General features: G+C 37.5%; 1 long non-coding RNA gene across 1 annotated transcript; it reads left to right on the forward strand.

Moving 5' to 3' along the window:
* Positions 1-28: 28 nt before the first annotated feature.
* On the forward strand, positions 29-2846 carry LOC128551444 (uncharacterized). The gene is made up of 3 exons (XR_008368790.1): positions 29-305; positions 1538-1640; positions 2127-2846. It is a non-coding gene; the product is annotated as an uncharacterized LOC128551444 (long non-coding RNA).
* Positions 2847-21154: the final 18308 nt, after the last annotated feature.

Here is a 21154-nt window from a genome sequence, read left to right on the forward strand (position 1 = left end):
AGAAATAAATTCAATACATTGATTTGAAATGACCCTCTCATTCACTTTCTCTCGTCTATTTTCTGGAAACCCGATTCTAATTTTAAACTGCATTTTCGGACTATCAGGTCACGTGAGGTTAAGCTACGTCAATAAGGAGCTTGAGACATGGCTTTAAACGGTCGAAAATATGTCTGAGGAATAAAATCGTTTTCTTATGTTTGCAGATGGAAGGAGACGAAAAAATCATTTTGAGAAAATACATCTCGGAATATTTGCTGTTAAAAACTACCAAGGATGAAGTCGGATGAAATTTGCATGCCAAGGTGCATTTTGTCTTCACGATGTAGCAAAATTTAAGAATGGTGGCCACTGGCAAGCGGAAGTTAGATGAATTGATTGTGTCTGAAATACATATTGGCATGCCGCAAATTCGAATTTCTAGACCCTATTTTCAATGTTTTTATTTTTGACAGATTGAATTAGCATTTAGACTGCTTAAATAGGATTTATTTCAGCATTTTAGAGGCACTGAATGCTTGTTTTCATTTATTACTTTTGACTGTCATTTGAACTGTTGAACTAGCCAATATTTCTGAGTTGCTCATTTGTACATAATGGAAATATTTCTAGACCATATTTCGTCTCATTTTAAGTGTATGAAATTGAATACTGTATAGCGGGTTGTATTCGCGGAAGTTTAATTTTCGCTATATTTACGTTCAACATTGACAGCGCGAAATCTTAACACCGCGACATTTTGTTACCGCAAACAAACACAGTTCACCAAGGGATGGCCAATAACAGAGTGATCTAATATTTATCGACTATTCCCTTTATCAGTAATTGCTTTGATCCTATGCATATAGAAATTATGCACAGGAGAAATAAAGGTGTGAAAAACAATGTATTGTTATATAGCAGTTATCTTTACAAATCGAGTTTTGATAATTGCTGTTGCCTTTTTATTATCATTTAGCTTCGTTGGATCCTGCAAAATTATTAAAGGAGGCCTTTTAATACCACACTTCCCTTTATGTAGCCATTTTCCCATAATAATCGACAAACGCGGTGAGATAATTTTATTACTATTCATTTTCATTGTAATTGCTAAGTCAAATATAAACAAGGGATTTGTATGAGTACGTCGTAAAGAGCTACAGTAACTTACCATGTGCTTCGATACGTGATTAAATATTTATTTTTTAATTAGTAAAACAATGTTGAGATTATTTCTGAATTTCGCTAGTGCTGAATTAGTACTAGCATTATACGCTATATGCATCTATACTAAGACGACCACAACAGAGTTTTTTGCGTGTTTGTTATCATTTGCATGTCTAGAAAGAGTAAACTACCTTTTTTTTTAATTTACAACCAAGGTTTATAATTCGCGGCCGAAGTAGTTTCCGCGAAATGAACACACCGTGAATTCAAAACTCTTACAAATCGCGAACATTTGGCACCGTGAATATATCACAATATACAGTAAGCACCTTGGTAGATTGACTCTTCTAAAACCACTGATAGAATGATATTTTGCTTCATTTTTTTTCAGACAACAGTTACGTGATTAGTACAAGCCAATGTTCAATTTTTGCTAACATACAGCAGTAATGTGTGACAGACTTTCCACAGCAGTGTTATGGAGGCAAAATCAGGTATTCATATCATAAATTACCTTGATCAAATATAAAATGATATGCTACGTATTTCAAATTTTGTATGTTTTACAGAATAAGCAAGAGGAATGAAACATATGAACGCTGATTGACTGATGTTCTGTTCCTATGCATGTTCACAGCAGGTATTAGTTATATAAATTAGCTCGATCATAATGTAAGGTTGTATACTACATATTTCAGAGTGTGATTATTTTACAGAATAAGTAAGAGTGATGAAAAATTATGAACACTGATTGACTGATGTTCTGTTTTATTGCATGTTTTCATTTGTCACTGTTGATTTCCATTTTGAACTGTTGAGCTAGCCAAGTTTTTTAAGATGTTCAGTTAGATATAATGAAAACATATCTAGATCAGACTTTGTCTTTTGTGTAATTGTCTGTGTATGAAAATAAATAAGCACTTTGACAGAATGACTCTTGAAAAAGCACTGATAGAATGATGTTTTACTTCTTTTTACAGAGCAATATGTACATGCCAAGATGCTAAAGTTTTACAAGCATATTGAAGGAGTTGTTATTACAAGCATACTGAAGTGATGTGTGTTCCACAACAGTAAATTATCGAACGAAAAGCAGTATTCACTTTACAAATACAAATATTTAGTGCACAAGTTTGATCTATAATCTCGGAGATATATGATAAGATCAATCAAAGATCTTTTCCATGTAATAACATGATGCTCTTTATACTGAGAATTCTCCCACATTAAAGGTCATAAACAGTAAGACGTTAACATGATGCTAGAATTTTGTCCTTACTCCTACTATGGAGCATTTTCTCCCATTACGCATCTGTGAAATTGCTATCAATGCATAAGGTCATTATTGTAACTTTTTCCTGCCACTATCTGTCACCCCCAACTCCTATCAGCAGAAACAAACAACATGATCATAACATGATGTTGAAAGTTTCTCCTTATGCGTTGAGATAAGTTGCATGGTGTGATAGATGTGGTAGAAACTTCTATTACAACATGATGATAGTATGTTTTGCCAGTAGTAAAACTGTAATCAATGTCAAATAATTGTTTCCTTTGTATGCCAATTCAGTTCACTCTCATTGTTTTTCATTATTAATAGCATTTCTAGTATTTGAAAACATACTTTACAATCCAACACATCTGATCCTGTTTAATGTGGGTGGGACAAGTCTGCCAAGGTGGTCAACATTCATAGTTTTACACTATTAATGGAAAACCTGGCAATAGGCATTTAAAGTGCTTAGAACATACTTTGGGACTCTGTTCGTCTTTGCCAGATCAAGCCATTTTATGTTTTCACAAATATAGCTGAGAGCACTTCAAACAAGTCCGCTGTCTTCGGCTGCGCAATTGGTCATGTGACCACTTACAACCTGAGGAAATAATGTTTTATTCTGAATGGTCGGTTACTTTCAGTGTAGACTCGTCCTCTTGGACGGAACCAAATTTAAAGCCATAAACGATTCAAAATGTTTCTTGACGTCACTGAGCTTTATCATTTTTGGCAGACCTATTAAAGCAGCTGCACAAGATCAGTTGTTCAGTCGGGCGGCTTTCACCATAATAATTTCAAGACGTTTCTGCGTCAGTGTTTTTTTTAAGATTTAGTGTTTAAAAATGTTCAAGGGTCGGGTTGAAGTTTCGGAAATAAGGACAGCTAGAAGTATGGAGGTGTCGTTAGACCAGCTTAAAGCTGTAGTTGAATTATGAAGCTTTAGAAACAGCTTCTGGCCATCACGAAACGTTACAGTCTTGGTAAAGTAGGAGATTCTACATCTGGTGACAGGATCTGGCCTTGTTATGTCCGCTAAGATTGCTAGATCGGGTATACATACCAGCTCTGTACACCTTAAGGATGCCTTCTTACGACAAGACTTCATCGTTATCTTAGAAGAAAAACGAAAACCCTCGACTCTTGTGTAAGTCACACCAAAATTTCAAAAACATTCATTTATTGTACAGCTAATTTGTATTTGAATAGCTGTGCTCGACATTTATCTTTTTCTTTTCAAAAATGGACCGAATGGCGAGCGATATTGCTGGGGTCGGGTTCAAGTTTAGGGAATAAGTATAGCTAGAAGTATGGAAGTGTCATTAGCCTAATGCCATAGTGGGGTGATGCACAGTAGCATCACGAATCGTTACAGGCTTGGTAATGTAGGAGATTCTCCGTCTAGTGACAGGATCTGGCCTTGTTATGTCCGCTAAAATTGCTAGATCGGGTATACATACCAGCTCTGTATGCCTTAAGGGTGCCTACTTATGACAAGCCTGCACAGTTATCCTAGTACGAAAAACAAACACGCCCGACTCTTGTGTCAATATAATCTGTAAAGTAGATTCCTCTGAAGCACCGAGGACAACAGTGAAAATTGCAGACTCGGTTTGATAAAGTCTGTTCATGAGCAGTAATGGAAAATGCAACGCTGCCCACTCCCCCTAGCACCGGCTTAATCAGTATTTAATTTTCAAATCTAAATGATTCAATGATTCTGAAGGACCAGAAAATATAATAACACTAAGATGAAGTCGGGGCGACATTTTAAGGCCGCCACACAGCAAATAACACCCGCTGTTTTGATGTAAATATAATCTGGAAAGTATATCCCTCGGAAGCACCGAGAACAATGCAAACAATAAAAATTGCAGACTCGGTTTCATGGAGTCTGTTCACATGAAGATTTCAAAACTTGCATTTTGTTGTACAGCTAATTTGGATTTGAACAACTGTGCACGACACTTCTTTTTTTCTTCTTCCAAAATGGACCGAATGGCAACCGATATTGCTGGGTTCAGGTTTAGGGAATAATGACAGCAAGAAGTATGGATGTGTCGTAAGACCAGCTTAATAGTATAGTTGGGTGATGCACATCAGAATTGGGAACCGCTATTGGCCATCAGGAAACGTTACAGGCTTAGTAAAGTAAGAGATTCTACGTCTAGTGACAGGATCTGGCCTTGTTGTGTCCGCTAGGATTGCTAGATCTGGTATACATACCAGCTCTGTATACCTTAAGGGTACCTACTTACGACAAGTCTGCATCGTTATTCTAGTACAAAAACACACACGCTCGACTCTTGTGCAAGTGACATCAACATTTCAAAATTCGCATTTTGTGTACAGCTAATTTGGATTTGAACAGCTGTGCACGACACCTCTCTTTCTCTCTTCTAAAATGGACCGGTGGACCGAATGGCGACAGATATTGCTGGGGTCGGGTTCAAGTTTAGGGAATAAGAACAGCTAGAAGCATATAGGAGTCGTTAGACCAGCTAAATTCTATAGTGGGGTGATGCACAGTAGCATCGTTGTCCTAGTACTAAAAAAAAACGCTCGACACTTGTGTAAGTCATTTGGTAAACACAATCTATTTCTCTTTTCAAAAAGAAAATTAAATGGACCAAACGGCAACCGAAAGTTCTCATTTAGTGTGGCTTTCATAGATTGGCGCGGGCAATCTATGAATGCTGGCTACAGTCAGACTCATCTGGTAGGCAATGAAGCCGCTGCGGGGAATTAGTTTGCCCGACATTTGGCTTCTCTTCCTTCTTCTTTCTTCATCTTTCACACACTCACACCAAAAATAGTGATTATTTGGCATTCAAACGATCAGCGTGGGTCAAGCGTATATGATGGCTGAACCCAAACTCTGTGCTCAGTAGGCAATGACGCTAGCACTTGTCCCATCATTGCTAAGATGTTTGCCAGATATAACATAATTGCAACATGCTCTTTGGAAGACTTACACTTCTCTGTTTGTAAATAAAATGAAGTTGAAATCATCAATGGCTAGTCTTAGGCTAGAAATAGAATACTGTAGTGTTGTGTTCAGTTTTCTTTGAATCATCATTTGTAAAACATGTTGTAGTGTACTGCGGATTCAAACACAGTGCGTGTAGATTTTTCTCTGTTATATGTTGTAGTAATTGTTACAATGTGTACTGATCTGACCTTGGTCTGTAACAACAATCGTCGCCATGTTTTTTTATTACGGGTCTACTGCGTATGCGTCATACCGGAAATGGAATAAAGTGTGTTTGGCTTAAAAATGACCCAAAATCTGTGCGCAAAAATTATCGACACAAACCAGCAATTTACACATCAGCTGAATTTTACTTTTAATGAAATTATTGATGAAAAGAAGTATTTTGCCAGATTTCTAAAAGTCGCTACAGAAATAACGTAGCGAGTGTCCATAATTGTAGTGAGGTTATTGGTGTGCATGCGCTCAAATGTAGCGATATTCCACCCCAAACAAGTCCACACACGCACACACACACACACACACACACACACTGGTTTGTAACGGAATGTCACTACATGTGGCATACCACCTGAAACTGACTACACCGCTTTCTAGAGGCCGTAGACTAAAACTAAATGCATCATGTGGCTACATTATCAAACGCAAAGTATGTGGGGGTCGAAAATATAATATTTTCAATTTTGAAATTTCACCTGAAAGTCACTACAATGTCACGTGATCAATCTGACACACAACGGAAACCGACATCAAATGTGACACACACTTGCCTATCACTACAGTCGTTACACACGCGAACCTCACTTCAGTTTTTGCACACATGTGTAATTCATCACTGTGTTTTCACACACGACGGAAAGCGACGTCAAATGAAACATACTTGCCTACCACTATAGTCGGAACACACGCGAAACTCACTTCAGGTTTTGCACACACATGTAATTCACTACTGTGTTTTCACACACGACGGAAAGCGACGTCAAATGAAACACACTCGCCTACCACTACAATCGGAACACACGCGAAACTCACTTCAGGTTTTGCACACACGTGTAATTCTCTACTGTGTTTTACACACACGACGGAAAGCGACGTCAAGCTAAACATACTTGCCTACCACTACAGTCTTAACACAATCAAAACGCATTCAGTTGTTGCACACATATGTAATTCACCAATGTGCTTTTCTCGCACGACGGCACCGACGTAAACTGAAAAACACAAAAAAACACTTCAATTTGTTATTTAAACAATTATGTGCGCGAATATTACCGCCTAGGTACGAATTATGCAATTAAAAAAAGAAAAAGAAATCTGAGTAAACTACTCGTGATTGCGGTGACTGAATGGACCGCAAGGAGAATTAATCGCGGCGTGCAATTTGGTTATTCCCAGGTAACACTGTACATTTTTAAATTGATGGTCTCTGACCTACAGATTTTATTTCCTACTATATATATTTTACTTTAAAGCCAGCAGGCATGAGTGTTAAATACTAAATACACCCCCTATAAACGACTGTACTCCCCTTCTTTCTGTTGCGACCGATCAAAACAATAAGCTGAAAGTTAAAATGAGCTATTTAAAAGTCATTAATGTGCTTTCTTGGTTTGTATATTTATAGTTTATTGAAAGCTGAACATGATTTGTTTCTTTATATAATGTGTTGGCATGATTACAGTAAAAATTATAGCAAAGAAACTCGATTAATCACTTATTTTGCCCTGAAATTGCGCATTGTCGGAGTCGAAAGTACAATTTTTTGCTTGAAATATGATCTACTTTTTGTACATATAAGTCCCACTGTTTCGCGGATAAAGACAATACTACTTTGGTGAAATTAAATAAAACCATTGCTAAAACCTTCAATTTATTCATAATCATCATTGAAAGAGAGTTCGGTGTGATGACCTGGCTGTATACATATTTGCTTGCATTACTGTACAAATGTTTGAGACTTTCGTAAAAAAGACTGTATGTCTGTTAGCAACTGACTAATTTAGTACATATCGGTGTTCCCTTGCTCCTGTAGTATGTCTTCATAATTATAAACCGCAAACGAAGTTTGAAGGATGGGGTTATACAGGAGTCATTATGCGGTCTTTCTGTCCTGTCTGTATGTGTGTTCTCATAAATGTTGTCCTGACAATACTACCTCTCTCAAACTTCACACACACACATACATAGGCAATATTCCTCTTCCTTTTCTTTTCTCTGTAAAGTCAATGCCACACTTCAGAGGTTAAATGTATAAAAAGGGTCCTTTTCCGTGACCGTGCCATAACTTTTGTATACATTAAAGGATTCTGAAATAACTTGTTACAAATATTCACTATCATGAATTGACGTGTAGCCTATAAGACACAGACGGTCGCCTTATCAAACATAGTACGACTAAAGTCGATCTTATGTCAAAACTGTGATACATGTATCTGTTTTCTTGCAATATGGACACATTATACAGAAAACATGCTGCCTGCCCGTAGGCCTACACATAAAATGTTGAACACATGAAATTGGTAACGTGTTTTGTTACTTGTATCTGCAAGTGTATTCAGACAAAATTTTGGTTTTACGATAAGGTAAGATGTTTGATAAGGCCACAGAATGAAAATAAAGGGTTGATTTTTCATGTCCGTACCATAACTTATGTTACTTGTTCACGCATACTGATATACAATTGTATAGCAATCATTGTCTCCAACTGTACTTTTTCATGTTCAAAAATATGGTTGCCATTATTAATTGGTCAAGGATGGTGGAAACAGGATGTTAATTTAGCAACCGTTAGGCGGCAGCTCTAGCTTGTGGTAAGAAATACGGTTTATAAGCGTACTTTTCCTGCCTTTATTACACATAAAATGGAGAATGCGCGTTATTGTAGAGCTTATAATTATACCGGTAAAAAAAACCCTTCCCATATGGTTATAGTGTAAATTTGGCTCAGTTTCACTTACTATACTTTCTAGAATTTCAACCCATAATATGAGCCGTGCCATGAGAAAAACAACATTGTGGGTTTGCGACCAGCATGGATCCAAACCAGCCTGCGCCTCCGCGCAGTCTGGTCAGGATCCATGCTGTTCGCTAACAGTTTCTCCAATTCCAATAGGCTTTAAAAGCGAACAGCATGGATCCTGACCCGACTGCGCGGATGCGCAGGCTGGTCTGGATCCATGCTGGTCGCAATCCCACTATGTTGATTTTCTCATGGCACTGCTCAATATTATATCATCCCAAACTGCAATTAATAAGCTATAAAAATATGAAAGAAAACGGAGTGTTTAAAGATCTGTGGTTAAATGGCGCCAACCCTTTGTAGACCGCATTCTTGACGGCACCGCATAGTAAACACCCCTACTTTAGTTTTCACTTTGTATTTGCCATAAAGTAGCACAATTTAACTTGAAACTTGCCTGATGTTACTGAAAATACATTCTTCAAATGAAATAAGCCCCCATTTTACAAGCAAAGGTGCCTAAATATCAAAATTGAGGGTTTATTTTTTAAGTGTAAAATATGGGTGCTTGCCAAAAAGTTACTGACTGAATGGTGGACAGTGCAGAGCATGATCAGACTGCACGGATGTGCAGGCTGATCATGATCTACACTCAGTCTGGTCGCAAAAGCAAAATCAGTCGTGCCCAGGATGATAAGGGTTAATGCCTTCCACACACGCAAAAACCTTCCGAATAGACCTGTGGTAATCTCGTGGATAATAGAGGTTATGGGAGACTACACTTTTATGCCATTATATAAATATTGCATTTCTGAGTCGGTGATATGAAAAATGTTAACCTCGAGATATATGAATATCGGCCAAGGCGTAAGCAGAGGTCTATATTCATATTTCGAGTGTTGAACATTTTTCGTATCACCCTCTTAGGAATGCAATATTCGTTCTATTATACCGAAAACATATGAAGGTCAAAATGTTTACTGGTATATCAACATAATGAGTTAAGGCCACACCAAATTAATTTCTTGGTCATCGGAATTTTTTCCAAAAATAATTAGGAGCGGACGAGCGAAATAAAAATAAAAATATTTTTCTTTGGACTTCACCTATTCTTGGAGCGGGCGAGGAGCGATTTGAAGAATAAAATTTTGATCTTGATCCTTTTATGTAATTTCAAACCTTTTTGATATGTTTTGGCAGTGGTTGTTGATTCATGCGACAAGGTTTTTTTTAAATTTTATTCTTCAAATCGCTCCTCGCCCGCTCCAAGAATAGGTGAAGTCCAAAGAAAAATATTTTTATTTTTATTTCGCTCGTCCGCTGCTAATTATTTTTGGAAAAAAATCCGATGACCAAGAAATTAATTTGGTGTGGCCTTAACTCATTATGTTGATATACCAGTAAACATTTTGACCTTCATATGTTTTCGGTGTAATAGAACGAATATTGCATTCCTAAGAGGGTGATACGAAAAATGTTCAACACTCGAAATATGAATATAGACCTCTGCTTACGCCTTGGCCGATATTCATATATCTCGAGGTTAACATTTTTCATATCACCGACTCAGAAATGCAATATTTATATAATGGCATAAAAGTGTAGTCTCCCATAACCTCTACTATCCACGAGATTACCACAGGTCTATTCGGAAGGTTTTTGTGTGTGTGGAAGTCATTAACCCTTATCATCCTGGGCACGACTGATTTTGCTTTTGCGACCAGACTGAGTGTAGATCACGATCAGCCTGCACATCCGTGCAGTTTGATCATGCTCTGCACTGTCCACCATTCAGTCAGTAACTTTTTGGCAAGCACCCATATTTTACACTTAAAAAATAAACCCTCAATTTTGATATTTAGGCACTTTTGCTTGTAAAATGGGGGCTTATTTCATTTGAAGAATGTATTTTCAGTAACATCAGGCAAGTTTCAAGTTAAATTGTGCTACTTTATGGCAAATACAAAGTGAAAACTAAAGTAGGGGTGTTTACTATGCGGTGCCGTCAAGAATGCGGTCTACAAAGGGTTGGCGCCATTTAACCACAGATCTTTAAACACTCCGTTTTCTTTCATATTTTTATAGCTTATTAATTGCAGTTTGGGATGATATAATATTGAGCAGTGCCATGAGAAAATCAACATAGTGGGATTGCGACCAGCATGGATCCAGACCAGCCTGCGCATCCGCGCAGTCGGGTCAGGATCCATGCTGTTCGCTTTTAAAGCCTATTGGAATTGGAGAAACTGTTAGCGAACAACATGGATCCTGACCAGACTACGCGGAGGCGCAGACTGGTTTGGATCCATGCTGGTCGCAAACCCACAATGTTGCTTTTCTCATGGCACGGCTCATATTATGGGTTGAAATTCTAGAAAGTATAGTAAGTGAAACTGCGCCAAATTTACACTATAACCATATGGGAAGTGTTTCACTGGTATAATTATAAGCTCTACAATAACGCGCATTCTCCATTTTATGTGTAATAAAGGCAGGAAAAGTACGCTTATAAACCGTATTTCTTACCACAAGCTAGAGCTGCCGCCTAACGGTTGCTAAATTAACATCATGCTTCCACCATCCTTGACCAATTAATAATGGCAACCATATTTTTGAACATGAAAAAGTACAGTTGGAGACAATGATTGCTATACAATTGTATATCAGTATGCGTGAACAAGTAACATAAGTTATGGTACGGACATGAAAAATCAACCCTTTATTTTCATTCTGTGGCCTTATCAAAATTCTTACCTTATCGTACAACCAAAATTTTGTCTGAATACACTTGCTGATACAAGTAACAAAACACGTTACCAATTTCATGTGTTCAACATTTTATGTGTAGGCCTACGGGCAGGCAGCATGTTTTCTGTATAATGTGTCCATATTCCAAGAAAACAGATACATGTATCACAGTTTTGACATAAGATCGACTTTAGTCGTACTATGTTTGATAAGGCGACCGTCTGTGTCTTATAGGCTACACGTCAATTCATGATAGTGAATATTTGTAACAAGTTATTTCAGAATCCTTTAATGTATACAAAAGTTATGGCACGGTCACGGAAAAGGACCCTTTTTATACATTTAACCTCTGAAGTGTGGCATTGACTTTACAGAGAAAAGAAAAGGAAGAGGAATATTGTCTATGTATGTGTGTGTGTGAAGTTTGAGTGAGGTAGTATTGTCAGAACAACATTTATGAGAACACACATACAGACAGGACAGAAAGACCGCATAATGACTCCTGTATAACCCCATCCTTCAAACTTCGTTTGCGGTTTATAATTATGAAGACATACTACAGGAGCAAGGGAAAACCGATATGTACTAAATTAGTCAGTTGCTAACAGACATACAGTCTTTTTTACGAAAGTCTCAAACATTTGTACAGTAATGCAAGCAAATATGTATACAGCCAGGTCATCACACCGAATTCTCTTTCAATGATGATTATGAATAAACTGAAGGTTTTAGCAATGGATTTATTTTATTTCACCAAAGTAGTATTGTCTTTATCCGCGAAACAGTGGGACTTATATGTACAAACAGTAGATCATATTTCAAGCAAAAAATTGTACTTTCGACTCCGACAATGCGCAATTTCAGGGCAAAATAAGTGATTAATCGAGTTTCTTTGCTATAATTTTTACTGTAATCATGACAACACATTATATAAAGAAACAAATCATGTTCAGCTTTCAATAAACTATAAATATACAAACCAACAAAGCACATTAATGACTTTTAAATAGCTCTTTTTAACTTTCAGCTTATTGTTTTGATCGGTCGCAACAGAAAGAAGGGGAGTACAGTCGTTTATAGGGGGTGTATTTAGTATTTAACACTCATGCCTGCTGGCTTTAAAGTAAAATATATATAGTAGGAAATAAAATCTGTAGGTCAGAGACCATCAATTTAAAAATGTACAGTGTTACCTGGGTATAACCAAATTGCACGCCGCGATTAATTCTCCTTGCGGTCCATTCAGTCACCGCAATCACGAGTAGTTTACTCAGATTTCTTTTTCTTTTTTTAATTGCATAATTCGTACCTAGGCGGTAATATTCGCGCACATAATTGTTTAAATAACAAATTGAAGTGTTTTTTAGTTTACGTCGGTGCCGTCGAGCGAGAAAAGCACATTGGTGAATTACATATGTGTGCAACAACTGAATGCGTTTTGATTGTGTTAAGACTGTAGTGGTAGGCAAGTATGTTTAGCTTGACGTCGCTTTCCGTCGTGTGTGTAAAACACAGTAGTGAATTACACGTGTGTGCAAAACCTGAAGTGAGTTTCGCGTGTGTTCCGATTGTAGTGGTAGGCGAGTGTGTTTCATTTGACGTCGCTTTCCGTCGTGTGTGAAAACACAGTAGTGAATTACATGTGTGTGCAAAACCTGAAGTGAGTTTCGCGTGTGTTCCGACTGTAGTGGTAGGCAAGTATGTTTCATTTGACGTCGCTTTCCGTCGTGTGTGAAAACACAGTGATGAATTACACATGTGTGCAAAAACTGAAGTGAGGTTCGCGTGTGTAACGACTGTAGTGATAGGCAAGTGTGTGTCACATTTGATGTCGGTTTCCGTTGTGTGTCAGATTGATCACGTGACATTGTAGTGACTTTCAGGTGAAATTTCAAAATTGAAAATATTATATTTTCGACCCCCACATACTTTGCGTTTGACAATGTAGCCACATGATGCATTTAGTTTTAGTCTACGGCCTCTAGAAAGCGATGTAGTCAGTTTCAGGTGGTATGCGACATGTAGTGACATTCCGTTACAAACCAGTGTGTGTGTGTGTGTGTGTTTGTGTGTGTGTGCGTGTGTGGATTTGTTTGGGGTGGAATATCGCTACATTTGAGCGCATGCACACCAACAACCTCACTACAATTTGGACACTCGCTACGTTATTTCTGTAGCGACATTTAGAAATCTGGCAAAATACTTCTTTTCATCAATAATTTCATTAAAAGTAAAATTCAGCTGATGTGCAAATTGCTGGTTTGTGTCGATAATTTTTGCGCACAGATTTTGGGTCATTTTTAAGCCAAACACACTTTACTCCATTTCCGGTATGACGCATACGCAGTAGACCCGAAATTAAAAACATGGCGACGATTGTTGTTAGAGACCAAGGTCAGGTCAGTACACATTGTAACAATTACTACAACATATAACAGAGAAAAATCTACACGCACTGTGTTTGAATCCGCAGTACACTACAACATGTTTTACAAATGATGATTCAAAGAAAACTGAACACAACACTACAGTATTCTATTTCTAGCCTAAGACTAGCCATTGATGATTTCAACTTCATTTTATTTACAAACAGATTTGCGAAAGGGTGTTTTTTTCAAGGAACACAACGACTTGAAACATCAATGATTAAATATATTTAATACAGAAAAAATCGCACGGTATACAGTACCGAAATGATAACATGTTCATTAGAAAGCTCTGATGTTACCGAAAAAGAAACATGATAAACGATTCTGTTCTGCTTTAGAAACAACATCACTCTGAGCAAAGAACATTTTATTACAAGTGAGTTGAAGCAACAGTGAAGGAGTATAATGTCCAGCAACATTTGATGACAGCGACATAGTACAAAAGTCATTGCAATCAAAATCGGAAATGATACGGACACATCTTGGCAGACATGTTTAAATTCACCAAAAATTGACAAGGAGAAACGAATCATTTATGATTTTCTTTTTATTAATATTTGGAACGTAGATGAGATAGATTCTGGGAGGTGAGTAATACACTTCAAGCAATACGTCTAGACATGATATGTTAACTGTTGTGCCTTCCGTTAGTAAGGTGGTGATTCGGATGATGGCCATTGTGGACATGGTACAGTATAATTTCACATGCTTATTTATTAGATGAAAAAACTTACACAGTATCAAGTTTATTTTGTTCAGATATTGTGTTATTCTGCTTACTTCTATCAAAGAGCTATAAAAAATAGGAAGTGGCTTTAAGTAACTAGCTAAAAATATTCAGCTCAGAGATGTTTATATTCTCAATATCGACATATAGGATAAATCCCGTTTTCCGGTATTAACCACCAATAAACGCCCGTTCCCAGTTTTACGGTGAGGGGGGTATCGGCCATAACGCTACATGGCGGTAGTGTTTAGATTATCCTTTTTTTTCAAGTTTTAAGGTTACGAAGTAGGCCTTGAGAAACAAAAATCAAACAACTCCAAATCATAGAAAGAAATATTTGTTTGACATGAACATTGAACAGCATGTAACACATGTATATTACTTTACGAAACAAGTGTCAGTATACTAACCCTTACAGAACAAGGCTTCTCTGGTGTACATTAAGTTTACTACAACATTTGAGCACAAGCAGCTTTAAATGACCTGCGGAAGTGAAAATTGATTGATACTTTGCGTCATTGAAAAGTTACAACTTAATATATACATCTTTACTTGTTTATACAATATCGACGTCACTTTTCCATGGCCTTTGCGCGGTCTATTACTCATAGACCCTGTCTGATCATGTCTCTTAATCCATTTCATGACTGTCAGGTGAGAACAGCACATACGACATGCAATTTCATGACATGAAGGTTCGGCGGCAACCATGCCAATGGCCTGATGGCGTTGATCGTGCCTTAAACGTGGCATTCTTAGCAAGGATATTCTGGATTTTTTAACGTATTCCTTTTAGTCTGTCGACTAACTTTCAGGTGCGATGAATGATTTGCGACAGAATTTTCGTACATGTCGACGTTGCTGGAAAAAGTCATTTTGCACGTGCAGCCCGAGCCTCAAATGGAGTTAATCGAATCTGACAAATCTTTACACCGGTGACGTCTCAGTTGCGTCAAAAATATAGTCGTGTTATGCTTTTAACACAGTCCAGTGCGATTTATAAAATATAAGGGTCATTAGAGTGGTAACTTTTCAGTGACGCTGAGTATATTTAGATTTATTATTCTTTATTGGTATAACTAAATAAATTATACCTTAAAATATCGGCTTTTGACATCAAGTAAAATAAAAATGGTCTTGAAGTACATCTTATTAGTTGTGTTTGAGCATACTTCCTCTATTTTACATACATGATTTTATTTGACTGCAATAATAGTATTGCAGAACCATAAAAATTCTGTCTGCTGACATTTTTGCAAGTACTTATATTCTATACAATGTTTGTATAGTTTTAATAAGGGTGTAATAATTTATTTGATGTAACCATTTGTCATGTATACATATATATATCTATCACCATGCATTATGTTGCCGTGTACATTATGTGTACAAAACCTGCCGTGAACATTCTGCGTACATTGCTTGCTGTTTACATTCTGCAAATGGAATCTTCCAGTGTACAGTGCGCGTACAAATCCTGCCGTGAACATTCTGCGTACATTGCCTGCTGCGTACATTCTGAAAAGTGGATTGTCAGCGTACATGCTGCATACATTTCTGCGGTGTACACTCCGTGTGCATCTGTAGTGTACATGCTGTGTATATTCTCTGTGGTGACCCTTGTGCAAACTAAAATGGCCACGGGAAGAAATGTATGCGGCAAACCATCAATTTTCTGAAAAGTGTACTATTGGCGTATGTTTCGTGTATATCAAGTGTATGAGTCGCGAACATCTAATTTTGTTAACGGGCAATAAACCTATGGTATGCCAAAGATTCACTGGAATAGTACGCGGGAGACCATTTTCTTCCGTGAGGGAATATAAACATTGAATTCCAGAAAATGGCTGCCTATAGGGGCCCCACTTCCGGACAGTCAAACGCCTTTTAAAACTCACCATTTTTCAAAGAACTGTTACACATGCTCGTTTTGATGTATTTGCAATAGCGTGCGAGTGGTGAAATTTAACATAACAAGGTGGAACACAGTTTTCATCAATTGTTTATCTTTATTTCTTTACAAATTGCATTCATTTTCAAAGAACCAGGCTGTCTATTCGCAACGAGCTAGGCTAAGTTAGCCGGACAAGCCTGTATCTGATTTCTGATCTCTCTGTCGCGGGGGCTTTGTCTCACTCTGTCCCTCTGGTCAGATCGCTCTGTGTCTGTACTAGTAGAGGATGAATTATGCGCCCTGTGTGGCTGCATTTGAACTATGTAAAGCGCCTTTGGACATGAAATTGATCATGAAAAGGGCGCTATATAAATCTGGTATTATAATAATAATAATAATATAACCCAAGTGGGACCGTTTCGTCTAGCGTCAATACTCCTTACTAGAAAGACATGATACTAATGCAGATGATTCCTGTGACCATTCCTCATCTTCAGACATCACCTGACCTCAGTTTGAAGTTAACCTTGACCTCATTTTGGACTTAGGCTGCTTTATATGTACCATCAGATCTCTTGGTTAACCAAATGGGACCGTTCCGTCTAGCATCAATACCCCTTACAATAATGAATTGATACTAATACAGATGTAAACTTTGACCATTCCTCATCTTCATTCAACATCACTGATCGCAGTTTGACCTTGACCTTGACCTTGACCTCGTTTTGGACTTAGGTGCAAAATCTATCGACAAGGATGCTGGGGGCATCAAGCGTTTATTGAACGCAGCTCCTTTTTTTCTTTTGTCTGAAAATCTGTGTAATATTTTGACCCCGTTCTTCAGTCAATTCTTCGAATAGTCAAGCCCGCTGTCATCCGACAGCTCTTTTTAATTACCCCAAGTCCGGTCACCCAGGAGTTTGAACTCTACATGTGAGGTTGCCATTCACATGGCTTATAAATGAAAGGTCCATGGTTCTACCAAGGTGCCTGCTTGTGATGAACTAATGCACGGAGGGGCACCTTGGGTCTTCCTCCACCATCAAAGCTTGAAAGTCACCATATGACCTTACTGGTGTTGGCACAAGGTTAAACAATGTGTGTGCAAGGCTTTAGAAAATTTCATGTGTTTGTTTAAATTGTTACATCAGTAGTGGTTAACAGGTGTGTGACATTATTTTATGCTGTGAACTGAAAATATTAGCTATGTTTAATTTTTAATGGAAAATGGCATACTTGTCATATATATTCTACAGACAATTCTCACAGAGGTCTTTGTTTTCTGATGTTCCTTATGTCTGTTTATATCCATTCCAAAATTAATGTTTTCTGTAGTGCCTATAATGTGTGTGCAAGGCTGTAGTAACTTTCATGTGTGTATTATATCAGTAGTGGTTAACAGGTGTGTGACATTATTTTATGCTGTGAACTGAAATTTTTAGCTATGTTTAATTTGTAATGGAAAATGGCACACTTACATATGTTCTACTGTGAATTCTCACAAAGGTCATTGTTTTCTAATGTTTCTTATGTATGTTTATATCCATTCAAAAATGAATGTTTAATGTAGTGCCTATAATGTGTGTGCAAGTCTGTAGTAATTCTCACTAGTGGTTAACAGGTGTGTGACATGACATTATTTTATGCTGAAAGTTTTAGTAATTATTAATTTGTGATGGAAAAGGTAAACGTCATATCATGTTGTACTGTGAATTCTGATAAACATGACAAAGGTCATTGTTTTCTAATGTTTCTGATGTCATTTTTAGCTCACCTGTCACAAAGTGACAAGGTGAGCTATTGTGACCGCTTGATGTCCGTCGTCAGTCGTGCGTCGTCCGTCTAAGTCGTGCGTCGTCCGCCAACAATTTCTAAAAAAATCATCTTCTTAAAAACCACTAGGCAGAATAACACCAAACCTCACAGGAATAATCCTTGGGTGGCCCCCTTTCAAAATTCTTCAAAGAATTGAATTCCATGCAGAACTCTGGTTGCCATACCAACCAAAATGAAAAACTTTAAAAGTCTTCTTGTCCAAAACCACAGGGCCTACGGCTTTGATATCTGGTGTGTAGCATTATCTAATGCCCCTCTACCAAAATGATTCAAATTATTCCCCTAGGGTCAAATATGGCCCCGCCCCGGGGGTCACATGGTTTAAATAGACTTATATAGGGAAAACTTTGACAATCTTCTTATACAAAACCACATGGCATAGGGCTTTGATATTTGGTATGTAGCATCATCTATTGGTCCTCTACCAAGATTGTTCAAATTATCGCCCTAGGGCCAAATATGGCCTCGCCCCGGGGGTCCCAAATTTTACATAGACTTATATAGGAAAAAAAGTTTAAAAATCTTCTTGTCTGAAACCACAACACTTAGACCTTTGATATTTGGTTTGTAGCATTGTCTTATAGTCCTCAACCAAAATTGTTCAAATTGTACCCCTTGGGTGAAAAAAGGCATTGCCCTGGGGGTCCCAATTTTTATATAGACTTATATAGGAAAACGCTTTAAAAATCTTCTTGTCTGAAACCATACGACCAAGGCTTTTGATATTTGGTATGGTGCATTGTATAGTAGTCCTCTACCAAAATTGTTCAAATTATGCCTGTGGGGTTAAAAGAGGCCCCGCCCTGGGGTCACTTAGTTATTATGTGAGTTATATAGGAAAAATACTTAAAAAATCATCTGATCCTATTTCCAAGACTGTTTAATAACAATTACTTGATGACCCTAAGAAATATGATCTTGACCTACTGACCTACTTTCTTGTTTTTTAAGATACAGCCTTGAAATTTTGATGACATACACAGTTTTGCACACAAATCGTAAAACTGAATTTCATTGACCATTAATGTGATATACTGACTTTCTTAACATTTTATCATCAGTTTAACATTTGAAACATGTAGCTCATATTACTCAGGTGAGCGATCCAGAGTCATCATGACCCTCTTGTATATCCATTTTGGATTGAACTTTTAGAGAGGTTTATTTTGGCTGGAATTTTTTATCTTGATTAGTTCTGTCGAGTGCAGGTATTTTAGGGGATTTGGAGTGCATGCAAAATTGTGCCTATAGAACATTATAGTAAAAATAACTGTGGTCTTAATATGGACAGATAGCTCGAGGTCAATTATCTATTATTTTATGCCCCCGAAGGGAGGCTTATTAGTTTTCAACTGTCTGTCCGTTCGTTAGTTCGTTCATCACAACGTTAACTTTTTGCATGAACGCACTTTACTCGCGAACCACTGCAACCAGGACCTTCAAACTTCACATGCTGATAGTACTTATTGAGTACACGACCCCTACTGACTTTGGGGTCACCAGGTCAAAGCTCAAGATCACCAGGTCAAAGGTCAAGGCGCTGCAGGGGCATTTGTCACCATTAGTGGTTGACAGCTCATGTTCATTCTACATGGATGTTATTTGAACAGTGAATGGCTTGTAAACATAGAAATCTGGTAAACAATTGGTTTAATCATTACATTTGCAGAAATTGCTTCAGTCTTGGTAAAATGTATTCATCCACTTGAAAAATGTTGAAGATTCTACTAATTTTCAGTTTACATATTCCTGGAAAGTTTCTAAATTTGCAGGTTTTTATTCATGAAATACATTTTTATCAGTTTTATGTTTGAAACCGGTAGGCAGAAAAAAATGGTGTGTTACAAATGCTGCAGTTTGATATTTTCTTGATTTTTTTTTAATTTTAAAAGATGCTGGTTCAGTCGCATGAAAAGTCACTGGAAACATTAGGAGAACCGGTTGAAGTTGCTCAGGTTGATATATTTACAGAAATTTATCGAGTTTGGAACATTCAGCAGGCAGTGATGTACATTTTAATGATTTAAATCATTATAAATATTAGAGAGGGGCTGTTTTTGCCAGAGAGCTTGGCTGTGATAAACAACTTAAGATTTTGTACAGTGTAAATAGTAAGGGTGTTCAAGTTTTGTGTACAGAGTGCACTGAATGTCATTTAAGCTTTTTATTAAACTCACGTAATTAGACTTCCCAGAGCTGGCTGGCTCGATAATTTTACCTACGGTAGCTATATATGAGTGATCTCTGAAAAGTACATGACACATTTAAGTACAGATGTACAAAAGCTATTCATTCTCATATTTGCCACATACAAATTAAGCTGCTTTAAAGGGGCAAATTGGACAGCTACAGGGTTTTTCTTTGTTTACATTTTAGTTTTTCGTATGAGCAGACGACATCTTTTGATACTAATTTTGTAGTATGAATGTAAGGATAATACACGTTTTTTTTTGTATTAACACCTGCAGAAGCCCGCGGGATAGTTTGTGACAGAGACTGAAGGTCGAGGTCACAAACATATCCAACGGCTTCTGCAGACCTTAATACACAAAACAAACGTGTATTGTCGCTATTCTTGCATAAAAAAATACACGACAACTAAATGCATTGTTTTACATATGTGATGGCTTTACGATTCTGGTACATTTTTAGCTCACCAGGGCACAAAGTGCTCAAGGTGAGCTATTGTGACCGGTCATTGTCCGACGTCCGTCGGCGTCTGTCGTGCGTCGTCTGTCAACATTTGCCTTGTTAACACTCTAGAGGCCACATTTGTGGCCCAATCTTTATGAAACTTGGTCAGAATGTTAGTCTTGATGATCTCTAGGTCAAGTTCGAAACTGGGTCATGTTGGAAACTAGGTCAGTAGGCCAGATCAAAGGAAAGGCTTGTGAACACTCCAGAAGCCACAGCTGTGAACACTCTAGAGGCCACATTTGTGACCCAATCTTAATGAAACTTGGTCAGAATGTTTGTCATGATGATATTTGGGTCAAATTAGAAACTGGGTCATGTGGTTGTAAAAACTAGGTCACTAGGCCGGATCAAAGGAAAAGCTTGTGAACACTCTAGAGGGCACATTTTTCACCCAATCTTAATGTCTTAACTTGGTCAGAATGTTTGTCTTGATGATATCTAGGTCAAGTTTAA

Source organism: Mercenaria mercenaria, unplaced genomic scaffold, assembly GCF_021730395.1.
Source record: "Mercenaria mercenaria strain notata unplaced genomic scaffold, MADL_Memer_1 contig_1092, whole genome shotgun sequence".
NCBI lineage: Eukaryota > Metazoa > Mollusca > Bivalvia > Venerida > Veneridae > Mercenaria > Mercenaria mercenaria.